Source organism: Aulostomus chinensis, chromosome 1, assembly GCF_037954235.1.
Source record: "Aulostomus chinensis isolate RoL2024-O1b breed Wild chromosome 1, RoL_Achi_v1.0, whole genome shotgun sequence".
In the NCBI taxonomy this organism is placed as follows: Eukaryota; Metazoa; Chordata; class Actinopteri; order Syngnathiformes; family Aulostomidae; genus Aulostomus; species Aulostomus chinensis.
Window position 1 is genome coordinate 33,847,186 of NC_141320.1, and position 23,053 is coordinate 33,870,238.

The 23,053-nt window shown below is 37.1% G+C and overlaps 1 long non-coding RNA gene across 1 annotated transcript; it reads right to left on the bottom strand.

Moving 5' to 3' along the window:
* Positions 1 to 41: 41 nt before the first annotated feature.
* On the bottom strand, positions 42 to 894 carry LOC147271380 (uncharacterized). Its single transcript, XR_015115772.1, has 3 exons — positions 829 to 894; positions 576 to 729; positions 42 to 435 (listed from the first exon to the last, which is right to left on the bottom strand). It is a non-coding gene; the product is annotated as an uncharacterized LOC147271380 (long non-coding RNA).
* Positions 895 to 23,053: the final 22,159 nt, after the last annotated feature.

Here is a 23,053-nt window from a genome sequence, read left to right on the forward strand (position 1 = left end):
AGGATCCAGGACGTTCAGTCAAAAAATCATTAGTGATTTTAAAAATGTCCATCAAACACAAAATAAGACTTCAAACAGGTTTACAATTTTATTTTATGTTAACACATTTTGTCCATTTTGCCTCCACACTGTCCTTCATCTCATCATTTAACATCAGGACTGCTCCCAGATCAGCTCCATGACCTCATCCCAGCACCACAGTACCGCCCAAGTTCATCAAGGATGGCCAACATGAGCAGGTCTAGATTCACCTCCATCTTTGGAGGTTGTTGGATTTCCTCCTGAGGACCGTCAGGCTGTTTCCTTACTTTGCTGTGACCCAACAGCAGACAGCAACAAGGACTGTGGTGCACTTGGTAAAATCACCATCTGGAGTCTGGACCAAGATGCTGATGTGATCCTTTGATGAGTTTAGAATCAGTCAGAGATCAAAGACTGGAGCAGGAATTCAATGCACAGAACCCAGAGATCAAAGACAGAATTCAGACATCAAACACAGAATTCAACAATCAATCAATTTGAGGAACCAGCATCTCATGTGAAGATGCTTCTGAACTCATGAAGTGAAATCCTACCATATAGAGATGAATGAGTCCAACTGGGACTGGCGACCTGTCCAGGGTGTACCCCGCCTCTTGCCCGTAGATGCTGGGATAGGCTCCAGCCCCCCCGCGACCCTTAATAGTAAGGAATAAGCGGAAGATGATGATGGATGGAGTCCAACTGGACCTGAACAGGAGAGAAATAAAGGAGTTGTTATGTAATTGTTATTGATTTCCAGGCCAGGTGAGGGTTGGATTTTGTTCGTCCATGTTGAAGTGAACTGACAGTGGGACTGAGGACCTGGGCTGAAGTCCAGCTCACTGCTGGTTTAATAAAACCACCTGATTGTTTTTCCTATCAGCTCTGATCTGATGGAAGAAACAAAAAGCCAAACTTCATTCGTCCGTGTCCAAACACCAAGTCTGTTGATGTGCAGCACTCCAGTTATTTGTTTCTTTCCAGACAGAAGCAGGTTGGTGGAGGAATAAAACCTCAACAGTGAACAAACAGCAATGAGAGAAGTGAACCCTGCACTCAGAGAAGTTGTGTCTGCACTTGCCAACCAGGAAACGCGTCTATCTTCTGTGTGACTGAGGCAGCTGCTCAGAGCTGCGTTTCTCAGCTGTGTGGGGGCGGGACTCTGTGTGCCCCGGCTCAACCACGAGACCTCTGTGTACACTGTCAAGAAAAAAAACTATAAAAAAACGGTAAAAAGTCTGGCAGCAGAGTTTCCAGATGAATACCGTCAAATTACAGTGATGAACTGTTCCACAAAATTACATGGAATAAACTGTAAAAATACACAGCAGCTTTCACAGTCCCAACTCATTAAATTACAGTACATTAAAGGTGCCATAGAGAGGTTGAAGGGGTATTAATTCTTGTTCTGTGGTGTGATATGTAACCCCACAAAAAATGGTTGGGTCTGTGATGGCTCAGAAGCTTCCTAAAAGGCTCTCTGAAACCGCTATGTTACCATGTTGGGTTTAGAATGCCTCATTTGTCCCTATTGGGGTCGTTTCTGACCTCATCTGGCAACCTCATTATTTATGCAAGTGCATGAGTTGACGGCGATCAGTTGCCGTTGTTTATCTGGCAACCTCATTTAACTACTACTCGGTGATTGGCTGCCCTCACTGTCACTGAAAAGAAAGTACTCCCACTTTCTCGGCTAACTGTCGCCAGTGCTAAGTGTGACGGCTACTGTCAATTGACAACATTCCATATCATACAACAACATTCGTAAGATAAGATACCAAGTAGCCACGGCCCATTCGCAGATCCAGCCGTATATGCAGCGGCGGGGTGACCGTCGGGACAACTGGGAGTTTTCCTGGTGGCCTGGCCCCTTGGTAGCCTGCCTGGCTGGTGAGATTCCTTCCCCCTCAAGCCAGGCCAGGCCAGCTAGCGACAGACAGCGCAGATAAAACAAAGGTCTCAATTGTATCGAGGCCATTCCTTCAATCAATCTGCTCAGTCAGTGCTGCTGCTGCAGGCTCCAGTTGCGACACAAGAGCGCTGCACTCACTCGGCTCGCTCGCATAATCGCCCCCCCCCCCCGAAATATGTCAAAGGGGTGTGTGTGAGTGGGGGGGGGGGGGCACTGACTGAACTGTGACGTAACACTTCAGCCAAAATCGCATTGGTCCATTTTCCCACGGCGATTCAAAAAGGGGGAGATCCTTCAAACAGAGGTTATGACACTGCCTCACACTTGGTGTGTGTTCCCCACAGCTGGGGGACGTTGAAGAAACACCAAAAACACAAAAACAATGATTTTCATTCTAGGTGCCCTTTAATTGTTGATAAATGTGAATTAAACTGCAGGAAAAAAGGCCCATCACGTAAAAACACATGAAGAACAAGGACCTTTCAGGTTCTTCTCTAAGTTCAGGGCTCTTACTGGTTCATGTATGAAACAAACCAGTCTATGAGCAGGAATTTCCCATTAAAAAGTTCATTTGACAGTGGAAAAGCAAGCATAGTGATTAAAATTGCCAAGTTTAAGGTCAATCACTGTCAATTGAAGCTATTTAGTTGTTACTTTATGAAACTGAGCCAACTTTCTACAGTGATTTCCTGTTAGATTCTGGTTTCTCCAAGTATAAAAACTACAACAATGTATAAACACAGAATCTGTACTTTGAACAATAGAGAATTTCTACATATTTACAGTATCACTCCATCACTTTAGAGGATTGGAATGTAAAATAATCATTGGACAATGGAAATCATTTATCCTTTAACGAAACAACTTCAGTGCAGAGTTGATAACTGCACTTCAAACTTTGAACTGGTGTCCACATCAATGTGGAATTTGAGGAGGCCACAGCCACCAAATTGCCCAGAGTTCTTGACTATTTGCAGTCTCTTCCCTTGGAGAAGTCAAGTGGAACTACAAGACAAGGAGCAGAAATCCAAGCTGCTGGTGGACCACGTGGTGCTGTGTTGATGCTACTTTCCCACTCAAAGGGGATCGTGCAGGAATGTTCCACACGGTTGACCAAACTTCCATTGCAGAAGAGATTCAGGCAGTTCCACCCACGCCATGCATCCTTGTATGCTGTAAGTGTGAGGCAATACAATACAGTATGTTTCAGTGACATACATTGAGACAGAAGACCTTGGTTTATTGGGTGATGTTTATTGACATGCCAATTGGATTGTGGTGCCAATATGGCTGACTTGGTCGGTGTAAATCTTATCATCACAAAACAAAGTACACACAAATGTTCAAATTACTTTTCTAGACTTTAGTCCCCAAAGGAATTTCAGGCACCTGAAAGTGACTTTCATAAATCTGTGTGTCTGTGTACAGTACATGTCCCAAAAATGGAAAATAAAATTATTGGTCCCCAATCTCAAGGATAAAATTACGCTACAGTGATGTAGTGAGAGTTGCTACAAACCTCAAAATGATGCTACAGTGATGTAGTGAGAGTTTCTACTAAACTTAAAATAATGCAACAGTATTGTAGTAAGAGTTGCTACGAACCTCAAAATAATGCGACAGTCATGTAGTGAGAGTTGCTACTAACCTCAAAATAATGCGACAGTGATGTCGGAAGAATTGCTAATGATCTCAAAATGATGCTAACAGTAATGTAGTGAAAGTTTCGAATAACCTCAAAGTGATGTTGACAGTCATGTGGTTAGAGTTGCGAGTAACCTAAAAATGATGCTGACAGTGATGTAGTAAGAGTTGCTAATAACCTCAAAATGATGCTACAGTGATGTCGTAAGAATTGCTAATGATCTCCAAATGATGCTACAGTGATGTAGTAAGAATTGCTAATGAACTCAAAATGATGCTAACAGTAATGTAGTGATAGTTGCTAATAAACTCAGTGATGCTGAATGTAATGTAGTAAGAGTTGATACAAACCTAAAAATGCGACAGTGATGTGGGAAGAATTGCTAATGATCTCAAAATGATGCGACAGTGCTGTAGTAAGAATTGCTAATAAACTCAAAATGATGCTAACAGTAATGGAGTGATAGTTGCTAATAAACTCAGTGATGCTGATAGTAATGTAGTAAGGGTTGCAACAAACCTTAAAATAATGACACAGTAATGTGGTAAGAGTTGCTACGAACCTCAAAATAATGCGACAGTGATGTCAGAAGAATTGCTAATGATCTCAAAATGAGGTGACAGTGATATTCTTAAGACTTGCTAATAAACTCAAAATGGTACTGACGGTAATGTAGTGATAGTTGCTAATAAACTCAGTGATGCTTACAGTAATGTAGTAAGTGTTTCGAACAACCTCAAAGTGATGCTGACAGTCATGTAGTAAGAGTTGCTACGAACCTCAAAATAATGCGACAGTGATGTCGGAAGAATTGCGAAAGCTCTCAAAATGATGCGACAGTGATGTAGTAAGAATTGATACCAATCTCAAAATAATGCAACAGTGATGTCGTAAGAATTGCGAATGAACTAAAAATGAGGCTAAAAGTAATGTAGTGAGAGTTGCTAATAAACTCAGGGATGCTTACAGTAATGTAGTAAGTGTTTACAACAACCTCAAAGTGATGCTGACAGTCACGTAGTAAGAGTTGGTACGAACCTTAAAATAATGCAACAATAATGTAGTAAGAGTTGTTACGAATATCAAAATAATGCGACAGTGATGTCAGAAGAATTGCTAATGAACTCAAAATGATGCTAACAGTAATGTAGTGAAAGTTTTGAATAACCTCAAAGTGATGTTGACACTCATGCGGTTAGAGTTGCGAGTAACCTAAAAATGATGCTGACAGTAAGATAGTAAGAGTTGCTAATAACCTCAAAATAATGCTACAGTGATGTCTAAAGAATTGCTAATGATCTCAAAATGATGCGACAGTGATCTAGTAAGAATTGCTAATGAACTCAAAATGATGCCAACAGTAATGGAGTGAAAGTTTCGAATAACCTCAAAGTGATGCTGAAAGTCATGTAGTAAGAGTTGCTACGAACCTCAAAATAATGCGAAAGTGACATCGGAAGAATTGGTAATGATCTCAAAATGATGCTACAGTGATGTCGTAAGAATTGCGAATGACCTCAAAATGATGCGACAGTGGTGTTGTAAGAATTGCTAATGAACTCAGTGATGCTTACAATAATGTAGTAAGTGTTTCTAACAACCTCAAAGTGATGCTGACAGTGATGTAGTAAGAGTTGCTACTAAACTCAAAATAATGCAACAGTAATGTAGTAAGAGTAGATACGAACCTCAAAAAATGCGAAAGTGATGTCAGAAGAATTGCTAATGATCTCAAAATGATGCGACAGTGATGTAGTAAGAATTGTTAATGAACTCAAAATGATGCTAACAGTAATGTAGTGAAAGTTTCGAATAACCTCAAAGTGATGCTGACAGTCATGTGGTTAGAGTTGCGAGTAACCTAAAAATGATGCTGACAGTGATGTCGTAAGAATTGCTATTAAACTCAAAACGATGCTAACAGTAACGAAGTGATAGTTGCTAAAAAACTCAGTGATGCTTACAGTAATGTGGTTAGAGTTGCTCCGAACCTTAAAATAATGCGACAGTGATGTCGGAAGAATTGCTAATGATCCCAAAATGATGCGACAGTGATGTAGTAAATATTGCTAATGAACTCAAAATGATGCTAACAGTAATGGAGTAAAGTTTCGAATAACCTCAAAGTGATGCTGACAGTCATGTAGTAAGAGTTGCTAAAAACCTCAAAATAATGCTACAGTGATGTAGTCAGAGTTGCTACGAACCTCAAAATAATGCGACAGTGATGTCAGAAGAATTGATAATTATCTCAAAATGATGCTAACTGTAATGTAGTGAAAGTTTTGAATAACCTCAAAGTGATGTTGACAGTCATGTACTAAGAGTTGCTATGAACATCAAAATAATGCGACAGTAATGTCGTAAAAGTTGCTACGAACCTCAAAATATTGCGACAGTGATGTCGGAAGAATTGCTAATGAACTCAAAATGATGATAACAGTTATGTAGTGATAGTTGCTAATCAACTCAGTGATGCTTACAGTAATGTAGTAAGTGTTTCGAATAACCTCAAAGTGATGCTGACAGTCATGCAGTAAGAGTTGCTACGAACCTCAAAATAATGCGACAGTGATGTCAGAAGAATTGCTAATGATCTCAAAATGATGCTACAGTGATTTAGTAAGAATTGCTAATGAACTCAAAATGATGCTAACAGTAACGGAGTGAACGTTTCGAATAACCTCAAAGTGATGCTGACAGTCATGTAGTAAGAGTTGCTATTGAACTCAAAACGATGCTAACAGTAATGTAGTGATAGTTGCTATAAACTCAAGTGATGCTTACAGTAATGTAATAAGTGTTTGGAACAACCTCAAAGTGATGCTGAAAGTCATGCAGTAAGAGTTGCTACTAACCTCAATTTAATGCTACAGTGATGTCTTTAAATAGATAAAAAACTCAAAGTGATGCTGAATGTATTGTAGTAAGAGTTGCTACGAACCTTGAAATAATGCAACAGTAATGTAGTAAAAGTTGCTACGAACCTCAAAATAATGCGACAGTGATGTCAGAAGAATTGCTAATTAACTAAAAATGATGCGACAGTGATGTAGTAAGAATTGCTAATGAACTCAAAATGATGCAAACAGTAATGTAGTGATAGTTGCTCATCAACTCAGTGATGCTGACGGTAATGTAGTAAGTGTTTCGAACAACCTCAAAGTGATTCTGACAGTCATGTAGTAAGAGTTGCTACGAACCTTAAAATAATGCGACAGTGATGTCAGAAGAATTGGTAATGATCTCAAACTGATGGGACAGTGATGTTGTAAGAATTGCTAATGAACTCAAAATGATGCTAAAAGTAATGTAGCGATAGTTGCTATAATCTCAGTGATACTTACAGTAATGTAGTAAGAGTTTCGAACAACCTCAAAGTGATGCTGTCATTTAGTAAGAGTTGCAAATGAACTGAATTTAATGCTACAGTGATGTCGTAAGAATTGCTAATGAACTCAAAATGATGCTAACAGTAATGTAGTGATAGTTGCTAATAAACTCAAAGTGATGCTGACAGTAATGTAGTTTGAGTTGCTGCGAACCTTAAAATAATGCAACAATAATGTAGTAAGAGTTGCTACGAACCTCAAAATAATGTGACAGTGACGTCAGAAGAATTGCTAATGATCTAATAATGATGCTGACAGTCATGTAGTAAGTGTTGCTACGAACCTTAAAATAATGCGACAGTGATTTTTGGAAGAATTGCAAATGATCTCAAAATGATGCGACAGTGATGTAGTAAGAATTGCTAATGAACTCAAAAGGGTGCTAACAGTAATGGAGTGAAAGTTTCGAATAACCTCAAAGTGATTCTGAAAGACGTGGTTTGAGTTGCGAGTAAATAAAAAATGATGCTGACAGTGATGTCGTAAGAATTGCTATTGAACTCAAAACGATGCTAACAGTAATGTAGTGATAGTGGCTAATCAACTCAGTGATGCTTACAGTAATTTAGTAAGTGTTTCGAACAACCTCAAAATGATGCTGACAGTCATGTAGTAAGAGTTGCTACGAATCTCAAAATAATGCGACAGTAGTGTCGTAAAAGTTGCTACGAACCTCAAAATATTGCAACAGTGATGTAGTAAGAATTGCTAATGAACTCAAAATGATGATAACAGTAATGTAGTGATAGTTGCTAATCAACTCAGTGATGCTTACAGTAATGTACTAAGAGTTTCGAACAACCTCAAAGTGATGCTGACAGTCATGCAGTAAGAGTTGCTACGAACCTCAAAATAATGCGACAGTGATGTCAGAAGAATTGCTAATGATCTCAAAAAGATGCTACAGTGATTTAGTAAGAATTGCTAATGAACTCAAAATGATGCTAACAGTAACGGAGTGAACGTTTCGAATAACCTCAAAGTGATGCTGACAGTAATGTAGTAAGAGTTGCTACGAACCTCAAAATAATGTGACAGTGACGTCAGAAGAATTGCTAATGATCTAATAATGATGCTGACAGTCATGTAGTAAGAATTGCTTATGAACTCAAAAGGGTGCTAACAGTAATGGAGTGAAAGTTTCGAATAACCTCAAAGTGATTCTGAAAAACATGTGGTTTGAGTTGCGAGTAAATAAAAAATGATGCTGACAGTGATGTCGTAAGAATTGCTATTGAACTCAAAACGATGCTAACAGTAATGTAGTGATAGTGGCTAATCAACTCAGTGATGCTTACAGTAATTTAGTAAGTGTTTCGAACAACCTCAAAATGATGCTGACAGTCATGTAGTAAGAGTTGCTACGAATCTCAAAATAATGCGACAGTAGTGTCGTAAAAGTTGCTACGAACCTCAAAATATTGCAACAGTGATGTAGTAAGAATTGCTAATGAACTCAAAATGATGATAACAGTAATGTAGTGATAGTTGCTAATCAACTCAGTGATGCTTACAGTAATGTACTAAGAGTTTCGAACAACCTCAAAGTGATGCTGACAGTCATGCAGTAAGAGTTGCTACGAACCTCAAAATAATGCGACAGTGATGTCAGAAGAATTGCTAATGATCTCAAAAAGATGCTACAGTGATTTAGTAAGAATTGCTAATGAACTCAAAATGATGCTAACAGTAACGGAGTGAACGTTTCGAATAACCTCAAAGTGATGCTGACAGTAATGTAGTAAGAGTTGCTACGAACCTCAAAATAATGTGACAGTGACGTCAGAAGAATTGCTAATGATCTAATAATGATGCTGACAGTCATGTAGTAAGAATTGCTAATGAACTCAAAAGGGTGCTAACAGTAATGGAGTGAAAGTTTCGAATAACCTCAAAGTGATTCTGACAGACATGTGGTTTGAGTTGCGAGTAAATAAAAAATGATGCTGACAGTGATGTCGTAAGAATTGCAATTGAACTCAAAATGATGCTAACAGTAATGGAGTGAAAGTTTCGATTAACCTCAAAGTGATGCTAGCAGTCATGTAGTTAGTGTTGCAACGAACCTCAAAATAATGCGACAGTAATGTCGTAAAAGTTGCTAGGAACCTCAAAATATTGCGACAGTGATGTCGGAAGAATTTCTAAAGATATCAAAATGATGCGACAGTGATTTAGTTAGAATTGCTAATAAACTCAAAATGATGCTAACAGTAATGGAGTGAACGTTTCGAACAAACTCAAAGTGATGCTGACAGTAATGTAGTAAGAGTTGCTACAAACCTCAAAATAATGCGACAGTGATGTAGTAAGAAATGCTAATGATCTCAAAATGATGCGACAGTGATGTAGTAAGAATTGCTAATGAACTCAAAAGGGCGCTAACAGTAATGGAGTGAAAGTTTCGAATAACCTCAAAGTGATGCTGACAGTCATGTGGTTTGAGTTGGGAGTAAATAAAAAATGATGCTGACAGTGATGTCGTAAGAATTGCTATTGAACTCAAAATGATGCTAACAGTAATGTAGTGATAGTTGCTAATCAACTCAGTGATGCTTACAGTAATGTAGTAAGAGTTGCTACGAACCTCAAAATAATGCGACAGTGATGTCAGAAGAATTGAAAAAGATCTCAAAATGATGCGACAGTGATGTAGTAAGAATTGCTAATGAACTCAAAATGATGCTAACATTAATGGAGTGAACGTTTCGAATAACTTCAAAGTGATGCTGACAGTCATGTAGTCAGAGTTTCTACGAACCTCAAAATAATGCGACAGTGATGTCGGAAGAATTGCTACTGATCTCAAAATGATGCGACAGTGATGTAGTAAGAATTGCTAATGAACTCAAAATGATGCTAACAGTAATGGAGTGAAAGTTTCGAATAACCTCAAAGTGATGCTGACAGTCATGTAGTAAGTGTTGCAACGAACCTAAAAATCATGCGACAGTAATGTAGTAAAAGTTGCTACGAACCTCAAAATTTTGCGACAGTGATGTCGGAAGAATTGCTAATGATCTCAAAATGATGCGACAGTGATGTAGTAAGAATTGCTAATGAACTCAAAATGATGCTAACAGCATGGAGTGAACGTTTCGAACAACCTCAAAGTGATGCTTACATCAATGTAGTAAGAGTTGCTACGAACCTCAAAATAATGCGACTGTGATGTCAGAAGAATTGCTAATGATCTCAAAATGATGCGACAGTGATTTAGTAAGAATTGCTAATGAACTCAAAATGATGCTAACATTAATGGAGTGAAAGTTTCGAATAACCTCAAAGTGATGTTGACAGTCATGTAGTAAGAGTTAATACGAACCTCAAAATATTGCGACAGTGATGTCGGAAGAATTGCAAATGATCTCAAAATGATGCGACAGTGATTTAGTAAGAATTGCTGATGAACTCAAAAGGGTGCTAACAGTAATGGAGTGCAAGTTTCGAATAACCTCAAAGTGATGCTGACAGTCATGTTGTTTGAGTTGCGAGTAAAAAAAAAATGATGCTGACAGTGATGTCGAAAGAATTGCAAAAGATCTCAAAATGATGCGACAGTGATTTAGTAAGAATTGCTAATGAACTCAAAACGATGCTAAAAGTAATGTACTGATAGTTGCTAATCAACTCAGTGATGCTTACAGTAATGCAGTAAGAGTTTCGAACAACCTCAAAGTGATGCTGACAGTCATGTAGTAAGAGTTGCTATGAACCTCAAAATAATGCAACAGTGATGTCAGAAGAATTGCAAAAGATCTCAAAATGATGCGACAGTGATTTAGTCAGAATTGCTAATGAACTCAAAATGATGCTAACAGTAATGGAGTGAACATTTCGAACAACCTCAAAGTGATGCTGAGAGTCATGTAGTAAGAGTTGCTACGAACCTAAAAAATAATGCGACAGTGATGTCAGAAGAATTGCTAATGATCTCAAAATGATGCTACAGTGATTTAGTAAGAATTGCGAATGAACTCAAAATGATGCGAACAGTAATGGAGTGAACGTTTCGAACAACCTCAAACTGATGCTGACATTAATGTAGTAAGAGTTGCTACGAACCTCAAAATAATGCGACAGTGATGTCAGAAGAATTGCTAATGATCTCAAAATGATGCGACTGTGATTTAGTAAGAATTGCTAATGAACTCAAAATGATGCTAACATTAATGGAGTGAAAGTTTCGAATAACCTCAAAGTGATGCTGACAGTCATGTAGTCAGAGTTAATACGAACCTCAAAATATTGCGACAGTGATGTCGGAAGAATTGCTAATGATCTCAAAATGATGCGACAGTGATGTAGTAAGAATTGCTAATGAACTCAAAAGGGTGCGAACAGTAATGGAGTGAAAGTTTAGAACAACCTCAAAGTGATGCTGACAGTCATTTAGTAAGAGTTGCTACGAACCTAAAAAATAATGCGACAGTGCTGTCAGAAGAGTTGCTAATGATCTCAAAATGATGCTACAGGGATTTAGTAAGAATTGCTAATGATCTCAAAATGATGCTACAGTGATTTAGTAAGAATTGCTAATGAACTCAAAATGATGCTAACATTAATGGAGTGAAAGTTTCGAATAACCTCAAAGTGATGCTGACAGACATGTAGTAAGAGTTAATACGAACCTCAAAATATTGCGACAGTGATGTCGGAAGAATTGCTAATGATCTCAAAATGATGCGACAGTGATGTTGTAAGAATTGCTAATGAACTCAAAATGATGCTAACAGTAATGGAGTGAACGTTTCAAATAACCTCAAAGTGATGCTGACAGTCATGTAGTAAGAGTTGCAATGAACCTCAAAATAATGCGACAGTAATGGAGTAAAAGTTGCTACGAACCTCAAAATATTTCGACAGTGATGTCAAAGGAATTTTTAATGAACTCAAGATGATGCTAACAGTAATGGAGTGAACGTTTCGAATAACCTCAAAGTGATGCTGACAGTCATGTGGTTTGAGTTGCGAGTAAATAAAAAATGATGCTGACAGTGATGTCGTAAAAATTGCTATTGAACTCAAAACGATGCTAACAGTAATGTAGTGATAGTTGCTAATCAACTCAGTGATGCTTACAGTAATGCAGTAAGAGTTTCGAACAACCTCAAAGTGAATCTGACAGTCATGTACTAAGAGCTGCTTCGAACCTCAAAATATTGCGACAGTGATGTCGGAAGAATTGCTAATGAACTCAAAATGATGCTAACAGTAATGGAGTGAACATTTCGAACAACCTCAAAGTGATGCTGACTGTCATGTAGTAAGAGTTGCTACGAACCTAAAAAATAATGCGACAGTGATTTAGTAAGAATTGCTAATGATCTCAAAATAATGCTACAGTGATTTAGTAAGAATTGCTAATGATCTCAAAATGATACTACAGTGATTTAGTAAGAATTGCTAATGAACTCAAAATGATGCAAAAATTAATGGAGTGAAAGTTTCGAATAACCTCAAAGTGATACTGACAGTCATGTAGTAAGAGTTAATAAAAACCTCAAAATATTGCGACAGTGATGTCGGAAGAATTGCTAAAGATCTCAAAATGATGCGACAGTGATTTAGTAAGAATTGCTAATGATCTCAAAATGATGCTAACAGTAATGGAGTGAACATTTCGAACAACCTCAAAGTGATGCTGACAGTCATGTAGTAAGAGTTGCTACGAACCTAAAAAAATAATGCGACAGTGATGTCAGAAGAATTGCTAATGATGTCAAAATGATGCTACAGTGATTTAGTAAGAATTGCTAATGATTTCAAAATGATGCTACAGTGATTTAGTAAGAATTGCTAATGAACTCAAAATGATGCTAACAGTAATGTAGTGATAGTTGCTAATCAACTCACTGATGCTTACAGTCATGTATTAAGTGTTTCGAATAACCTCAAAGTGACGCTGACAGTCATGCAGAAAGAGTTGCTACGAACCTCTAAATAATGTTCCAGTGATGTCGGAAGAATTGCTAAAGATCTCAAAATGATGCGACAGTGATGTAGTAAGAATTGCGAATGAACTCAAAATGATGCTAACAGTAATGGAGTGAACGTTTCGAACAACCTCAAAGTTATGCTGACAGTAATGTAGTAAGAGTTGCTACGAACCTAAAAAATAATGCGACAGTGATGTCAGAAGAATTGCTAATGATCTAAAAATGATGCTACAGTGATTTAGTAAGAATTGCTAATGATCTCAAAATGATGCTACAGTGATTTCGTAAGAATTGCTAATGAACTCAAAATGATGCTAACAGTAATGTAGTGATAGTTGCTAATCAACTCAGTGATGCTTACAGTAATGTAGTAAGTGTTTCGAACAACCTCAAAGTGATGCTGACAGTCATGTAGTAAGAGTTTCTACGAACCTCAAAATAATGCAACAGTGATGTCGGAAGAATTGCTAATGATCTAAAAATGATGCGACAGTGATGTAGTAAGAATTGCTAATGAACTCAAAATGATGCTAACAGTAATGGAGTGAACGTTTCAAATAACCTCAAAGTGATGCTGACAGTCATGTAGTAAGAGTTGCAACGAACCTCAAAATAATGCGACAGTAATGTAGTAAAAGTTGCTACGAACCTCAAAATATTTCGACAGTGAGGTCGGAGGAATTTTTAATGAACTCAAGATGATGCTAACAGTAATGTAGTGATAGTTGCTAATCAACTCAGTGATGCTTACAGTAATGTAGTAAGTGTTTCGAACAACCTCAAAGTGATGCTGACAGTCATGTAGTAAGAGTTGCTATGAACCTCAAAATAATGCTACAGTGATGTAGTAAGAGTTGCCACGAACCTCAAAATAATGCGACAGTGATGTCAGAAGAATTTCTTATGATCTCAAAATGATGCTACAGTGATTTAGTAAGAATTGCTAATGAACTCAAAATGATGCGAACATTAATGGAGTGAAAGTTTAGAATAACCTCAAAGTGATGCTGACAGACATGTAGTAAGAGTTAATACGAACCTCAAAATATTGCGATAGTGATGTCGTAAGAATTGCTAATGATCTCAAAATGATGCGAAAGTGATGTCGTAAGAATTGCTAATGAACTCAAGATGTTGCAAACAGTAATGTAGTGATAGTTGCTAAAAAACTCAGTGATGCTTACAGTTATGAAGTAAGAGTTTCGAACAACCTCAAAGTGATGCTGACAGTCATGTAGTAAGCGTTTCGAACAACTTCAAAGTGATACTGACAGTCATGTAGTAAGAGTTGCTAATGAACTCAATTTAATGCTACTGTGATGTCGAAAGAATTGCTAATGAACTCAAAATGATGCGAACAGTAATGGAGTGAAAGTTTCGAATAACCTCAAAGTGATGCTGACGGTCATGTAGTAGGAGTTGCTACGAACCTCAAAATAATAAGACAGTAATGTAGTAAAAGTTGATACGAACCTCAAAATATTGCGACAGTGATGTCGGAAGAATTGCTAATGTTCTCAAAATGATTCTACAGTGATTTAGTAAGAATTGCTAATGATCTCAAAATGATGCTACAGTGATTTAGTAAGAATTGCTAATGAACTCAAAATGATGCTAACATTAATGGAGTGAAAGTTTCGAATAACCTCAAAGTGATGCTGACAGACATGTAGTAAGAGTTGCTACGAACCTCAAAATATTGCGACAGTGATGTCGGAAGAATTGCTAATGAACTCAAAATGATCCTAACAGTAATGGAGTGAACGTTTCAAATAACCTCAAAGTGATGCTGACAGTCATGTGGTTTGAGTTGGGAGTAAATAAAAAATGATGCTGACAGTGATGTCGTAAGAATTGCTATTGAACTCAAAATGATGCTAACAGTAATGTAGTGATAGTTGCTAATCAACTCAGTGATGCTTACAGTAATGTACTAAGTGTTTCGAACAACCTCAAAGTGATGCTGACAGTCATGCAGTCAGAGTTTCTATGAACCTAAAAATAATGCGACAGTGATGTCAGAAGAATTGCTAAACATCTCAAAATGATGCGACAGTGATTTAGTAAGAATTGCTAATGATCTCAAAATGATGCTAACAGTAATGGAGTCAACGTTTCAAATAACCTCAAAGTGATGCTGACAGTCATGTAGTAAGAGTTTCTACGAACCTCAAAAAAATGCGACAGTAATGTAGTAAAAGTTGCTACGAACCTCAAAATATTGCGACAGTGATGTCGGAAGAATCGCTAACGAAGTCAAGATGATGCGAACAGTAATGTAGTGAAAGTTGCTAAGAAACTAAGTGATGCTTACAGTAATGTAGTAAGAGTTTCGAACAACCTCAAAGTGATGCTGATTGTCATTTAGTAAGACTTGCTAATGAACTCAATTCAATGCTGCAGTGATGTCGTGAGAATTGCTCATGAACTCAAAATGATGCTAACAGTAATGTAGTGATAGTTGCTAATGAACTCAAAGTGATGCTGACAGTAATGTAGTAAGAGCTGCTTCGAACCTCAAAATAATGCGACAGTGATGTCAAAAGAATTGTTCATGATCTCAAACTGATGCGACAGTGATGTAGTAAGAATTGCTAATGAACTCAAAATGATGCTAACAGTAATGGAGTGAAAGTTTCGAATAACCTCAAAGTGATGCTGACAGTCATGTAGTAAGTGTTGCTACGAACCTCAAAATATTGCAAAAGTGATGTCGGAAGAATTCCTAATGAACTCAAAATGATGCTAACAGTAATGTAGTGAACGTTTCGAACAACCTCAAAGTTATGCTGACAGTAATGTAGTAAGAGTTGCTACGAACCTAAAAAATAATGCGACAGTGATGTCAGAAGAATTGCTAATGATCTCAAAATGATGCTACAGTGATTTAGTAAGAATTGCTAATGATCTCAAAATGATGCTACAGTGATTTCGTAAGAATTGCTAATGAACTCAAAATGATGCTAACAGTAATGTAGTGATAGTTGCTAATCAACTCAGTGATGCTTACAGTAATGTACTCAGTGTTTCGAACAACCTCAAAGTGATGCTGACAGTCATGCAGTAAGAGTTGCTATGAACCTCAAAATAATGCGACAGTGATGTCAGAAGAATTGCTCATGATCTCAAAATGATGCTACAGTGATTTAGTAAGAATTGCTAATGAACTCAACATGATGCTAACAGTAATGGAGTGAACGTTTCAAATAACCTCAAAATGATGCTGACAGTCATGTAGTAAGAGTTGCAACGAACCTCAAAATAATGCGACAGTAATGTAGTAAAAGTTGCTACGAACCTCAAAAAATTTCGACAGTGATGTCGGAGGAATTTTTAATGAACTCAAGATGATGCTAACAGTAATGTAGTGATAGTTGCTAATCAACTCAGTGATGCTTTCAGTAATGTAGTAAGTGTTTCGAAAAACCTCAAAGTGATGCTGACAGTCATGTAGTAAGAGTTTCTACGAACCTCAAAATAATGCAACATTGATGTCGGAAGAATTGCTAATGATCTAAAAATGATGCGACAGTGATGTCGTAAGAATTGCTAATGAACTCAAAATGATGCTAACAGTAATGGAGTGAACGTTTCAAATAACCTCAAAGTGATGCTGACAGTCATGTAGTAAGAGTTGCAACGAACCTCAAAATAATGCGACAGTAATGTAGTAAAAGTTGCTAGGAACCTCAAAATATTTCGACAGTGATGTCGGAGGAATTTTTAATGAACTCAAGATGATGCTAACAGTAATGTAGTGATAGTTGCTAATCAACTCAGTGATGCTTACAGTAATGTAGTAAGTGTTTCGAACAACCTCAAAGTGATGCTGACAGTCATGTAGTAAGAGTTTCTACGAACCTCAAAATAATGCAACAGTGATGTCGGAAGAATTGCTAATGATCTAAAAATGATGCGACAGTGATGTAGTAAGAATTGCTAATGAACTCAAAATGATGCTAACAGTAATGGAGTGAACGTTTCAAATAACCTCAAAGTGATGCTGACAGTCATGTAGTAAGAGTTGCAACGAACCTCAAAATAATGCGACAGTAATGTAGTAAAAGTTGCTACGAACCTCAAAATATTTCGACAGTGAGGTCGGAGGAATTTTTAATGAACTCAAGATGATGCTAACAGTAATGTAGTGATAGTTGCTAATCAACTCAGTGATGCTTACAGTAATGTAGTAAGTGTTTCGAACAACCTCAAAGTGATGCTGACAGTCATGTAGTAAGAGTTGCTATGAACCTCAAAATAATGCTACAGTGATGTAGTAAGAGTTGCCACGAACCTCAAAATAATGCGACAGTGATGTCAGAAGAATTTCTTATGATCTCAAAATGATGCTACAGTGATTTAGTAAGAATTGCTAATGAACTCAAAATGATGCGAACATTAATGGAGTGAAAGTTTAGAATAACCTCAAAGTGATGCTGACAGACATGTAGTAAGAGTTAATACGAACCTCAAAATATTGCGATAGTGATGTCGTAAGAATTGCTAATGATCTCAAAATGATGCGAAAGTGATGTCGTAAGAATTGCTAATGAACTCAAGATGTTGCAAACAGTAATGTAGTGATAGTTGCTAAAAAACTCAGTGATGCTTACAGTTATGAAGTAAGAGTTTCGAACAACCTCAAAGTGATGCTGACAGTCATGTAGTAAGCGTTTCGAACAACTTCAAAGTGATACTGACAGTCATGTAGTAAGAGTTGCTAATGAACTCAATTTAATGCTACTGTGATGTCGAAAGAATTGCTAATGAACTCAAAATGATGCGAACAGTAATGGAGTGAAAGTTTCGAATAACCTCAAAGTGATGCTGACGGTCATGTAGTAGGAGTTGCTACGAACCTCAAAATAATAAGACAGTAATGTAGTAAAAGTTGATACGAACCTCAAAATATTGCGACAGTGATGTCGGAAGAATTGCTAATGTTCTCAAAATGATTCTACAGTGATTTAGTAAGAATTGCTAATGATCTCAAAATGATGCTACAGTGATTTAGTAAGAATTGCTAATGAACTCAAAATGATACTAACATTAATGGAGTGAAAGTTTCGAATAACCTCAAAGTGATGCTGACAGACATGTAGTAAGAGTTGCTACGAACCTCAAAATATTGCGACAGTGATGTCGGAAGAATTGCTAATGAACTCAAAATGATCCTAACAGTAATGGAGTGAACGTTTCAAATAACCTCAAAGTGATGCTGACAGTCATGTGGTTTGAGTTGGGAGTAAATAAAAAATGATGCTGACAGTGATGTCGTAAGAATTGCTATTGAACTCAAAATGATGCTAACAGTAATGTAGTGATAGTTGCTAATCAACTCAGTGATGCTTACAGTAATGTACTAAGTGTTTCGAACAACCTCAAAGTGATGCTGACAGTCATGCAGTCAGAGTTTCTATGAACCTAAAAATAATGCGACAGTGATGTCAGAAGAATTGCTAAACATCTCAAAATGATGCGACAGTGATTTAGTAAGAATTGCTAATGATCTCAAAATGATGCTAACAGTAATGGAGTCAACGTTTCAAATAACCTCAAAGTGATGCTGACAGTCATGTAGTAAGAGTTTCTACGAACCTCAAAAAAATGCGACAGTAATGTAGTAAAAGTTGCTACGAACCTCAAAATATTGCGACAGTGATGTCGGAAGAATCGCTAACGAAGTCAAGATGATGCGAACAGTAATGTAGTGAAAGTTGCTAAGAAACTAAGTGATGCTTACAGTAATGTAGTAAGAGTTTCGAACAACCTCAAAGTGATGCTGATTGTCATTTAATAAGACTTGCTAATGAACTCAATTCAATGCTGCAGTGATGTCGTGAGAATTGCTCATGAACTCAAAATGATGCTAACAGTAATGTAGTGATAGTTGCTAATGAACTCAAAGTGATGCTGACAGTAATGTAGTAAGAGCTGCTTCGAACCTCAAAATAATGCGACAGTGATGTCAAAAGAATTGTTCATGATCTCAAACTGATGCGACAGTGATGTAGTAAGAATTGCTAATGAACTCAAAATGATGCTAACAGTAATGGAGTGAAAGTTTCGAATAACCTCAAAGTGATGCTGACAGTCATGTAGTAAGTGTTGCTACGAACCTCAAAATATTGCAAAAGTGATGTCGGAAGAATTCCTAATGAACTCAAAATGATGCTAACAGTAATGTAGTGAACGTTTCGAACAACCTCAAAGTTATGCTGACAGTAATGTAGTAAGAGTTGCTACGAACCTAAAAAATAATGCGACAGTGATGTCAGAAGAATTGCTAATGATCTCAAAATGATGCTACAGTGATTTAGTAAGAATTGCTAATGATCTCAAAATGATGCTACAGTGATTTCGTAAGAATTGCTAATGAACTCAAAATGATGCTAACAGTAATGTAGTGATAGTTGCTAATCAACTCAGTGATGCTTACAGTAATGTACTCAGTGTTTCGAACAACCTCAAAGTGATGCTGACAGTCATGCAGTAAGAGTTGCTACGAACCTCAAAATAATGCGACAGTGATGTCAGAAGAATTGCTCATGATCTCAAAATGATGCTACAGTGATTTAGTAAGAATTGCTAATGAACTCAACATGATGCTAACAGTAATGGAGTGAACGTTTCAAATAACCTCAAAATGATGCTGACAGTCATGTAGAAAGAGTTGCAACGAACCTCAAAATAATGCGACAGTAATGTAGTAAAAGTTGCTACGAACCTCAAAAAATTTCGACAGTGATGTCGGAGGAATTTTTAATGAACTCAAGATGATGCTAACAGTAATGTAGTGATAGTTGCTAATCAACTCAGTGATGCTTTCAGTAATGTAGTAAGTGTTTCGAAAAACCTCAAAGTGATGCTGACAGTCATGTAGTAAGAGTTTCTACGAACCTCAAAATAATGCAACATTGATGTCGGAAGAATTGCTAATGATCTAAAAATGATGCGACAGTGATGTCGTAAGAATTGCTAATGAACTCAAAATGATGCTAACAGTAATGGAGTGAACGTTTCAAATAACCTCAAAGTGATGCTGACAGTCATGTAGTAAGAGTTGCAACGAACCTCAAAATAATGCGACAGTAATGTAGTAAAAGTTGCTAGGAACCTCAAAATATTTCGACAGTGATGTCGGAGGAATTTTTAATGAACTCAAGATGATGCTAACAGTAATGTAGTGATAGTTGCTAATCAACTCAGTGATGCTTACAGTAATGTAGTAAGTGTTTCGAACAACCTCAAAGTGATGCTGACAGTCATGTAGTAAGAGTTTCTACGAACCTCAAAATAATGCAACAGTGATGTCGGAAGAATTGCTAATGATCTAAAAATGATGCGACAGTGATGTAGTAAGAATTGCTAATGAACTCAAAATGATGCTAACAGTAATGGAGTGAACGTTTCAAATAACCTCAAAGTGATGCTGACAGTCATGTAGTAAGAGTTGCAACGAACCTCAAAATAATGCGACAGTAATGTAGTAAAAGTTGCTACGAACCTCAAAATATTTCGACAGTGAGGTCGGAGGAATTTTTAATGAACTCAAGATGATGCTAACAGTAATGTAGTGATAGTTGCTAATCAACTCAGTGATGCTTACAGTAATGTAGTAAGTGTTTCGAACAACCTCAAAGTGATGCTGACAGTCATGTAGTAAGAGTTGCTATGAACCTCAAAATAATGCTACAGTGATGTAGTAAGAGTTGCCACGAACCTCAAAATAATGCGACAGTGATGTCAGAAGAATTTCTTATGATCTCAAAATGATGCTACAGTGATTTAGTAAGAATTGCTAATGAACTCAAAATGATGCGAACATTAATGGAGTGAAAGTTTAGAATAACCTCAAAGTGATGCTGACAGACATGTAGTAAGAGTTAATACGAACCTCAAAATATTGCGATAGTGATGTCGTAAGAATTGCTAATGATCTCAAAATGATGCGAAAGTGATGTCGTAAGAATTGCTAATGAACTCAAGATGTTGCAAACAGTAATGTAGTGATAGTTGCTAAAAAACTCAGTGATGCTTACAGTTATGAAGTAAGAGTTTCGAACAACCTCAAAGTGATGCTGACAGTCATGTAGTAAGCGTTTCGAACAACTTCAAAGTGATACTGACAGTCATGTAGTAAGAGTTGCTAATGAACTCAATTTAATGCTACTGTGATGTCGAAAGAATTGCTAATGAACTCAAAATGATGCGAACAGTAATGGAGTGAAAGTTTCGAATAACCTCAAAGTGATGCTGACGGTCATGTAGTAGGAGTTGCTACGAACCTCAAAATAATAAGACAGTAATGTAGTAAAAGTTGATACGAACCTCAAAATATTGCGACAGTGATGTCGGAAGAATTGCTAATGTTCTCAAAATGATTCTACAGTGATTTAGTAAGAATTGCTAATGATCTCAAAATGATGCTACAGTGATTTAGTAAGAATTGCTAATGAACTCAAAATGATGCTAACATTAATGGAGTGAAAGTTTCGAATAACCTCAAAGTGATGCTGACAGACATGTAGTAAGAGTTGCTACGAACCTCAAAATATTGCGACAGTGATGTCGGAAGAATTGCTAATGAACTCAAAATGATCCTAACAGTAATGGAGTGAACGTTTCAAATAACCTCAAAGTGATGCTGACAGTCATGTGGTTTGAGTTGGGAGTAAATAAAAAATGATGCTGACAGTGATGTCGTAAGAATTGCTATTGAACTCAAAATGATGCTAACAGTAATGTAGTGATAGTTGCTAATCAACTCAGTGATGCTTACAGTAATGTACTAAGTGTTTCGAACAACCTCAAAGTGATGCTGACAGTCATGCAGTCAGAGTTTCTATGAACCTAAAAATAATGCGACAGTGATGTCAGAAGAATTGCTAAACATCTCAAAATGATGCGACAGTGATTTAGTAAGAATTGCTAATGAACTCAAGATGTTGCAAACAGTAATGTAGTGATAGTTGCTAAAAAACTCAGTGATGCTTACAGTTATGAAGTAAGAGTTTCGAACAACCTCAAAGTGATGCTAACAGTAATGGAGTCAACGTTTCAAATAACCTCAAAGTGATGCTGACAGTCATGTAGTAAGAGTTTCTACGAACCTCAAAAAAATGCGACAGTAATGTAGTAAAAGTTGCTACGAACCTCAAAATATTGCGACAGTGATGTCGGAAGAATCGCTAACGAAGTCAAGATGATGCGAACAGTAATGTAGTGAAAGTTGCTAAGAAACTAAGTGATGCTTACAGTAATGTAGTAAGAGTTTCGAACAACCTCAAAGTGATGCTGATTGTCATTTAGTAAGACTTGCTAATGAACTCAATTCAATGCTGCAGTGATGTCGTGAGAATTGCTCATGAACTCAAAATGATGCTAACAGTAATGTAGTGATAGTTGCTAATGAACTCAAAGTGATGCTGACAGTAATGTAGTAAGAGCTGCTTCGAACCTCAAAATAATGCGACAGTGATGTCAAAAGAATTGTTCATGATCTCAAACTGATGCGACAGTGATGTAGTAAGAATTGCTAATGAACTCAAAATGATGCTAACAGTAATGGAGTGAAAGTTTCGAATAACCTCAAAGTGATGCTGACAGTCATGTAGTAAGTGTTGCTACGAACCTCAAAATATTGCAAAAGTGATGTCGGAAGAATTCCTAATGAACTCAAAATGATGCTAAAAGTAATGTAGTGATAGTTGCTAATCAACTCAGTGATGCTTACAGTAATGTAGTAAGTGTTTCGAATAACCTCAAAGTGATGCTGACAGTCATGTACTAAGAGCTGCTTCGAACCTCAAAATAATGCGACAGTGATGTCAGAAGAATTGGTAATGATCTCAAAATGATGCTAACAGTAATGGAGTGAACGTTTCGAATAACCTCAAAGTGATGCTGACAGTCATGTACTAAGAGTTGCTACGAACCTCAAAATAATGCGACAGTAATGTAGTAAAAGTTGCTACAAACCTCAAAATAATGCGACAATCATGTATTTAAGTTGCTACGAACCTCAAAATAATGCGACAGTGATGTCGGAAGAATTGCTAATGAACTCAAGATGATGCTAACAGTAATGTAGCGATAGTTGCTAAGAAACTCAGTGATGCTTAAAGTAATGAAGTAAGAGTTT